General features: G+C 44.9%; 2 non-coding genes across 2 annotated transcripts; both read left to right on the forward strand.

Annotated features, from left to right (window-relative positions):
• The first annotated feature begins 2,597 nt into the window (after positions 1–2,597).
• On the forward strand, positions 2,598–2,669 carry TRNAC-GCA (transfer RNA cysteine (anticodon GCA)). The gene has a single exon. It is a non-coding gene; the product is annotated as a tRNA-Cys (tRNA).
• Positions 2,670–3,912: 1,243 nt separating this feature from the next.
• TRNAC-GCA (transfer RNA cysteine (anticodon GCA)) lies at positions 3,913–3,984 on the forward strand. The gene has a single exon. It is a non-coding gene; the product is annotated as a tRNA-Cys (tRNA).
• Positions 3,985–9,023: the final 5,039 nt, after the last annotated feature.

Consider the following 9,023-nt stretch of genomic DNA (forward strand, 5'->3'; position numbering starts at 1 on the left):
GCGACCCCATAGACGGCAGCCCACCAGGCTCCCCTATCCCTGGGATTCTCCAGGCAAGAACACTGAAGTGGGTTGCCATTTCCTTCTCCAAAGCATGAAAGTGAAAAGTGAAAGTGAAGTCGCTCAGTCGAGCCCAACTCTTAGTGACCCCATGGGGTGCAGCCTACTAGGCTCCTCTTCCATGGATTTTCCAGGCAAGAGTACTGGAGTAGGGTGCCATTTCCTTCTCCAGCGGATCTTCCCAACCCAGGGATCAAACCCAGATCTCCCGCATTGTAGGCAGACGCTTTACTGTCTGAGCTAGCAGGGATGACCCCTTCAAAGAGCAGATGTTCTTAACTTTGAAGACAAACCAATTGAGCTTCCAGCATCATATCTGAGAAATTCTTGTTTAACTAAAAGCCACATCACCAACCTAAAGAAGACAATTTTCTTTAATGGTTGAAAATATGATATAATAATGAAATACTGCATGAAGTTTGTTAAATAAAAGTCAAAATATTTGTTTTATGGTATAACGATGTAAAAACCGCCAGGTTTTTCCCCAACATAAAGCATCCTTTGAACATTTTGTGCAACAAACGGGTGGAGGGCCCTCCAGCTGGTCCTCTCTGTCCTCTCTCCCGTCAGAGGAGCGGTTCTTGTGACTGTGGCTCAGCGAGAACACTCTCTCTCTTTTTAAACATTTATTTATTTATTTGGCTGCACTGGGTCTTAGTTACAGCATGTGGGATCTAATTCCCTGACTGCGGATCGAACCTGGGCCCCCTACACTGGAGTGCGGAATCTTGGCCACTGGACGACCAGGGAAGTCCTAAGAACTCTCTTCACTCGTACAGAGCTTAGAACCCATGTTCTGCTTTCCTGAGTAACTGAACGTACTGAACATTTCGACTCTGCTTTATTAACTAGAACAATTTGGGAGAGCTGCCCCTTCGTATCCCAGTGTCTCTGTGGCTTTGTCTCTCCCACAGACTGCCCTCAGGGTATCTCCTCTTGGTGGCCTACGGAGCGCTGTCTCCCCTGGGCCTGTCCCTCCAAGCCCGGGATGCATGCCCTTTGCTACTTCAGCCCCTCAGGCCCATTTCCTAGCAGAGCTCGTCAAAGAAGTCCCCTTCCTGGGGGAGCCTGGAGTGGCAGGCAGCATCATGGGGTGGAGACTATAGGCTGGGGGTTTGACGTGGAGCAGGAGCCGGCCAGTGACCTCCTGCCAGGTCTCTGCCACGCTGTGCTGCCAGGGAAAGTGCCCACCCCCCAAGGCTGGGCTGACCTGGGCTCACCTGGCCAGGGAGAGGGCTCATATAAGGTGTTGGGTCCCAAGACACCTGGGCAGGGACCAGTTCCAGCTCCGTCAGCTGTGCTGGAGCTGGTGCCACCTCCCACCCCTCCCCTCACTTGCCCCACTCTTCCCACCCCCTCCCCCTTCCCACATGGAAGCTTAATCTGAAATATCAATGGAGGGAGGTGGGTCCCAGTGGCCTTGAGAGATGCAGAGCGCACAATAGGTGTGCAGTTACTTCAGGTGCCAGGAAAACTTGCCACAAAACAGTCCATGGGGACTAGGTCCCTCTTCAGTATTTCTGGACAAAATAGCTACTTCCCCAACTGCCTGAAATGCAGGAGACCCAGGTTTGATCCCTGGGTCGGGAAGATCCCCCTGGAGGAGGGCATGGCAACCCACTCCAGTGTTCTTGCCTGGAGAATCCCATGGACGGAGGAGCCTGGTGGGCTACAGTCTATGGGGTCACAAGAGTCGGACATGACTTAGAGACTAAACCACTACCACCACCAAAGCCCATGAACCTCACAGACTCTCCTGGAGATGCTTCCATGGGGAGAGGACCGGGCCCTGGGAAGAGTTGATGGGGGACTCAAAGCCTGCTTGGGCTTCTCCGTCAGTGGCAGGGACAGGGAGTCCAGCTCGCTGCCACACCAACACCCAGCCTTTTGGATGATAGGACTCTCCTCCCCAGCTGCTTCCCCGTTCCCACTGCTCATGCAGAGCCGCCTGCCCTCCTCTATGAAGCTTGTTGCCCACCATCTTCCATGAGCTGGGAATTTACCAGCAAGTTCTCATAGTGTTCCACCCCCTGCACAAATCAATTTCCTCCTGGAGAGGGAATCCAGAGCTGGCTCACCTTATTTCTCCACCATATTTGCAGGTTGAGCAGATGAAGGGGGCTGAGAGAATGAAGTGCATGGTAAAGGGAGAAGGAGGGGGTCAGCTGTCCTCTGGGGTGGAGTCCTGGCCAGGTTCTTGTCCCTGCTCCCCTGCCTGGGCGGGGCCCCCTCTGCTCCTCAGCATGCTAGTGCAGGAGAGGATAAGGGGACCACAGTTCTGTTAGGTGGAGAAAGCACTGACTGCCCATCGCAGGGCAGATGGCACTGGGGTGGTAGACAGATTCAGAGAAATGGGAGGAGAGGGCTGTGTCTGGCACACAGAAGCTGGCGAGTAGGTGTTTAGGGGTGGATGAGTGAGTGAGCGACGGCAGGGAGAGCCAGGCTGTCATGGGGCAAGCTGTCTGCTCCTGGGAGCAGGGCTATAAGAAAGTCAGGTGCCCAGATCAAGAGGTGTAATTAACACTGGACACAGGTCTGGGGGTATAGCTCAGTGGTAGAGCATTTGACTGCAGATCAAGAGGTCCCTGGTTCAAATCCAGGTGCCCCCTTGCTAACACTTTTTGCTGTGATGAGTAGTAAATATAAATAAATACAAAGTCAATTAGGGAGCCCTGGGGCACTCCATAACGCACATGTTCAGTTGTGTCAACTCGTTGTCACTCCACGGACTGTTAGCCCACCAGGCTCTTCTGTCCATGGAATCTCTCATGCAAGGATACTGGAGTGAGTTGCCATTTCCTTTTCCAGGGGATCTTCCCGACCCAGGGATTGAACCCACGTCTCTTATGTCTCCTGAACTGGCAGGTGGATTCTTTATCACTATGCCACCTGGTTTCCTGGGGTACACCTTAATGGTGTTCTAGTACATACGAGAGGGGTTCTTCACATTACCTGGGTAAACCTGTGTACCTACTCGGCTCTAGAATTAGACATCTAGGGTTTTAATTAACTGGGGTTATGACTGGTTGTGTGTGTGTCACAAGCCTTCCTCCACTGACAGTCGTGATGGCTGAGTCCCTCTCATTAGCAGTCACTCTCCTTGACCTCCGAAGCGTCTCCTGGGCTGAAGAGCATAGTCTCCATGTGATGTCAGCCTCGAGCCTGTCTGAGCTCCAGACACACCTGACCCAGTTATGTGTCTGTGTTTTCACTCCTCCTTTGTCTGGAAAGCCTCTCCTGCTGCTTCTTCCAGCAAATTCCTCACCCATTGCCTCCGGAAGTCCCTCCTAACTTCTCAGCTCTCACTTCCGGCTCCTACAGCTCTCTGCTTGGGCTTCCGCCACTCTTTGCAAATACTTCAGTTCATACGCTCGTCTTTTATTTGGATTAAGACTCTGAAGAACGGGAACAATGTATTCGTCTCTGTGTCCTCAACATGGATGATAGAGCCTGGTACCTAACACGCTTCATGAGTGTCTGTTGAGTGAATGAATGAATGAATGAATGAGTGAAACCATGAGCACCCTTCTTGAGTCCTCAGAGTATAGCGGAGGCACTGAGTCTGAGGTTCACTAAAGACCCGGAACCAACCAGTCTTGTCTTGATGTGCATGTGCTGGCTGAGGTAGAAACATTGGTATAGACTCAAATGACCTTTCCAGGTGTAAACGGTGGCGCCATGATCATGGCTTGAGGAAGAGGAGGGCTGGAGGGGGAAGATGGGGAACTAGACTACAGCGGAGAAGACTTGCCACCTCCTGGGACATGTGGAAACAGCAAAGTGAAGGCTAGGCACAGAGCCTGGCTGCAGTGCCAAGGGTGGAAAGGTGCCAATGCAAGCTTAGTCGTAAGAGGGGGTATAGCTCAGGGGTAGAGCATTTGACTGCAGATCAAGAGGTCCCTGGTTCAAATCCAGGTGCCCCCTGCCTTGATTACATTTTTCAGTTACTGGAGCAGAGGCTGTAATTTCAGCCCCTTCCCTTCCCTCCCACATTTGAACATTAAATTGACGTGCTATGTCTTGTTACAAAAATTCAGGGTTCACACTAGGACCAGCTCCAAGTATTCTCCCCTGACCATCATACAGACGGTAGATTAGGGGGTCATATTTCTCTGAAGAGGCTGAAGAAGAGGTCTTCTTCAGGGGGCTGACCCCCCCCCCCCACCTCCCCCAGGGGACTCTTGCCCTTCATGGCAAGTGTGCAGACCGCACGTTCTCATCTCCTCCACCTCGCTGTAGCCTCCAGGCAGAAGGCTAGCTCTTTGCTCTTGCTGCTACCCCTTGAGAAGTATGGAGGGTGCTTAGACGTCTTCCTAGTTTCCAGAGGCGACTGTAAAACCATGGTGATTGGAAAACCATGGTAAAACCAAAACCTCTTTCCTCTCCCTGGAAATTTCTTGAGGTGTTGCTCCCACAACAGATTTGACCACTTCACCCTCCTTTTTCTCCTATCACATTTCTTTCTTTCTTTCTTTTCCCTTTGATGAGGACCAATTTTAAAGTCTTTATTGAATTTGTCGCAATACTGTTTTTGTTTCATGTTTTGTTTTTTGACCATGAGGCATGTGGGATCTTAGTTCTCCCATCAGGATGGAACCCACGCCCCTGCATTGGAAGGCAAAGTCTTAACCACTGGACTGCCAGAGGACCCCACACTTTCTATTTTTTAACTCTCAATCAGTATTTCCTTAGTGAGAATGCCTAGAAGTAGCTGTTCAGTTGCCAAGTGGTGTCCAACTCTTTGCAACCCCAAGGACTGCAGCATGCCAGGCTTTCCTGTCCTTCACTATCTCCTGGAGTTTGCTTAAACTCATGTCACTGAGTCAGGGATGCCATCCAACCATCTCATCCTCTGTTGCTCCTTTCTCCTCTTGCCCTCATCATCAATCTTTTCCAGCATCAGAGTCTTTTCCAAAGAGTTGGCTCTTTGCATCAGGTGGCCAAAACAATATACCTAAAAGTCCAGATGAAATATTTAAGACATATAAATGGTATAGGGACCCACGTTAAAATTGTGTTTTCTTTTTTTACTACTAGCATAGAGAAATAGAATGGATTTTTGTTTACTCACCATGCTCCTGGCAAACTCGGTATTAATTGATTAGTTCTAATAGCATATCAGATTCTGTTTCTATATTCACAATCATGTCTTTGGCAAATAATGACAGTGTTAAGAAATTTCCAGTTTAACTTTTTGCTCCTTTATGGAACTGACGAGGAACTCTAGTTCTCTTATGCTGTGCCTCTCCTACAACCCCCTTAACTCAGTTTCGGAAGCCGAGCTATGCTCATTGTTAAGTGCATTATGTTTCTCAGCACTGTCTCTTCCCGTCACTTGCTATGACTATGTGATGTCATTTCGCCTCTAATAGATTGACTGTAAGCTCCAAGAAGGCAGGGATGGTGTGTTCTTTGTTTTCCATTTTATGTTTTTCATTGTATCTAGACAAAGTAGCTGTTCAATGAATACTTATATGTTGAGGCAATGAATAAATGAGAAAAATGTTAGCAATGGAAAAAAAAAATCTTAGTAAAACAAAACAAAAGAATAAATAGTATAAAAGATTCCCTCATAGCTCAGTCAGTAAAGAATCAGCCTGCAAAGCAGGAGACCTGGGTTCAGTTCCTGGGTCAGGAAGATCCCCTGGAGAGGGAATGGCAACCCACTCCAGTAGTCTTGCCTGGGAAATCCCATGGAGAGAGGAGCCTGGTGGGCTACAGTCCATGGAATGGCAAAGAGCAGACATGACTGAGCGACTAAGCACAGCACAGCTTTCCTTAACGCACAAGGTAATTTGAAGCACTCTTTCCTATGAAGACAAATTAAAAGGCTGGAAAACTATTAAAAGCAGCTCATTAAAAGAATCAAAGAGCTAACTTTAGACAGACAATGGGAGGTGGAGATTTGAAAATGATGGGAAAACAGGAAGTTAAAGCTCCAAACTACAGGCTGCTTTGGCCCTGAGTGTGTTTTTAAGTCCAAAAGAGGCAACTGGGATGCTCGTGGAACTTGCGGAAGCCTCTCAGGACCAGAGAGGTGAACGTCAGGATTCTGGCCCCACCTGGAGTAGAGACACTGGGAGAAGTGTCTCTGTCTTTGGGCTGGGATCCTGAGTCAGGAGAACTGAAAGAAAACAGTCACTGCACGAACTCATGGCTGGGAACTTCCCTGGTGGTCTAGTGGTTAAGATTCTGGCTCCAATGCAGGGGGCACAGGTTTGATCCCTGGTCCGGGAAACACGATCCCTTATGCTGTGTGACACCACCAAAAGTTTTTCAAAAATGAAGTTGAATTGTTTTCTTTCTTCAAGAAAAAGAGTCCTCAAGTTTTTATTTTAGATTCCACATATGATACCATACAGTATTTGCCTTTGCCTGCCTGGCTTATTTCACTTAGCACAATGCCCTCCAGTTCCATCTATGTTATTGCGGACGGCAGGATTTCCTTCTTTCTAATGGCTGAATAATAATCCACTGCGTATATATACACCCCACATTTTCTTTATCTGTTTATCCACTGACAGACACTAAATCAGCATTTAGAGAAATACAGCTTTGAGGAATATACTAGAAAAGAAGAATAAATATAAATAAAGAATCCATCTAAAAAGTTAGGGGAAAAACTGGATGAAAGAATACTATGAGAAACAAAGGAAATACAGGAAAAGAAATCAATGAAATGGAAAACAAACACACAGCAGAGATGACTGCCAAAACCAAAAGTTTGCCTTTGAAGAGCAAAATTAACTTTTGATGAAACTGAAAAGAAAAAGAAGACAGCAGACAAAATTAACCAAAAGCAGGAATTAGAAAGAAAAGCTGCACAATCTTTAGACTTCAAAATAATAACCATAAAACATTATGAAAGCTAATGTACAAAATTTTAAATCTAACAAACCTGTACAGAGAACTTACCATGTGAAAGGCACAATTCTATACACTTAAAAAATACTAAATGTATTTATTCTCACAAAACTCCACAAACTAGGCTCTATTATTTTGCTCATTTCTATTATCATGTCCATTTTATATATGACAAAACTAAGACTGAGAGAGTTAAACCTGTTTGCCAAGGTCACTCAGTTACGATCTAGAATCTGAACCCACCCATCAATGTTTTAAGAGTACAAGGACTTTATGATTACGTTATGTGGAAATTTAGCAAGTACTTTAAAAACACTACAACTTACCAAAGTTGACACAGGAAGAAACAGAAAAGATGACTAGTCCTCTAAGTCTTAAATAGTTATTTTATTAAAAATATTTGAAACTCCGCCTCCCCAAAATTCAGATAAGGGTTTTACTGGTGAGTTTTATCATATACTAATGAGAAATAACTTTATTTTTACATAAAAATCTTTCTAAGCATAGAAAAAATGTATATATTCTAAAAGTTTTGTGAAACTAGCACAAACTTGATACCAAAACCCAACAAGAACAGTTTAAAAATGTATGTCAATATCACACATAAACATAGGTGCTGTGCAAAAAAATTTAATTATTGTCTAACTGAATCCACAAATATATCAAAATGACCAAGGTAGGTTAATATCTGGAATGAAAATTTGTGTGTAATTTTATAAAATACAATAAGTGTAATTCACCATGTTACTAAAGGAGAAAAATTATATGAATATCTCAGTAGATACAAAAAAAGGGTGGTTTTGAAAAAATTCTACATTGATCCATGATAAAATAATTTTTTGCATACTAGAAATAGAAGTAAAATTCCTTAATGTGATAAAGACCATTTACAAAAAATATAGTCCACAACATATACTTAATGGTGAAATATTGAAAACTTTTCATTTGAAATCAGAATAAAAGAAGATATCCACCATCAACACATTAATTCAACATGATATCTGTGGTCCTAGTCATTTTAATAAGGAAAGAAAAGGAGGTGAAATAAAGATTGGAAAGAAGAAATAGAAATTTCAAATTTCTTAGATGACATGATCATCTGCATAGGAAATCTAAAAGAATCACCAAAATATTAGAATTAATGAGTGCTTAGCAAGACTGCCAATATATACCCTCCATTTCCATACCTCCTTTTCCTTGGCAAAATTACAACTTTTAGAATTATATACTAGACATTTCTGCATGTAAACTTTAAAACTCTAAAGATAGTATCTTCATCTTCTTCCCAGATGACATAAAGCCATCTTAATTCTTATCAGTGCTTTCCTGAAATATTATTGTTAGCCAGTATTTTCATTTCATCTTTAAAAAAAGTGTATAAATTAAACATTAACATTCTCTGGACAATGACTTTTAGATCTACTAACATATCTACCAGGTTCATTGTTCAACATCCCTTCTGCATCTCAGAGCTCCCATATGGAATCATTTTACTTTTCTCCAAAGCATGTATTTTAGCATTTTCTTTAGTGAGCGTCTGTTGGCCGTACGCTCTCCAACAGCTTGCGTCTGTTCGCGAAGAATGGTTTGGCTGGGAGTAGAATTCTAAGCTGGCTGTTGTCTCCTCTCAACATATTGCTTGTGTTACTGCCCTAGCTTCTGGCTTCTTTGGCAATTGTTGAGAAGTCAGCCAGCAGTTCAGCCATTCTTCCTCTGTCGGTGATCTCTGATTTCTCTCTTGCTACCTTCAGAGGACAAAGTCCTCATCTTCAGCCAGGAGAAAGACGTACACACTGGGTCTCATGGCAGACCTGGGGAGGATCAGAGGAGGGGGACAAATGCATCATTTGAGCAGAGCTGCCTTGCTAGGGTCAGAGGGGTCTCCTCTAACTCTTCACCTGCTACAGAAGCAAGAATCAGCAAGAGGAGAGAAAATTGGAAGTCTCCCACTTCAAGTGACTAAAAGAGTAGGGGGCACCCAGATTTGAACTGGGGACCTCTTGATCTGCAGTCAAATGCTCTACCCCCGAGCTATAACCCCTGCCATGGTAGCCAGGTCCAATTAGTACCTTTGCCTGTGCTGCCACACCCCGAGCTGC

Source organism: Ovis aries, chromosome 4, assembly GCF_016772045.2.
Source record: "Ovis aries strain OAR_USU_Benz2616 breed Rambouillet chromosome 4, ARS-UI_Ramb_v3.0, whole genome shotgun sequence".
Taxonomy (NCBI): Eukaryota; Metazoa; Chordata; class Mammalia; order Artiodactyla; family Bovidae; genus Ovis; species Ovis aries.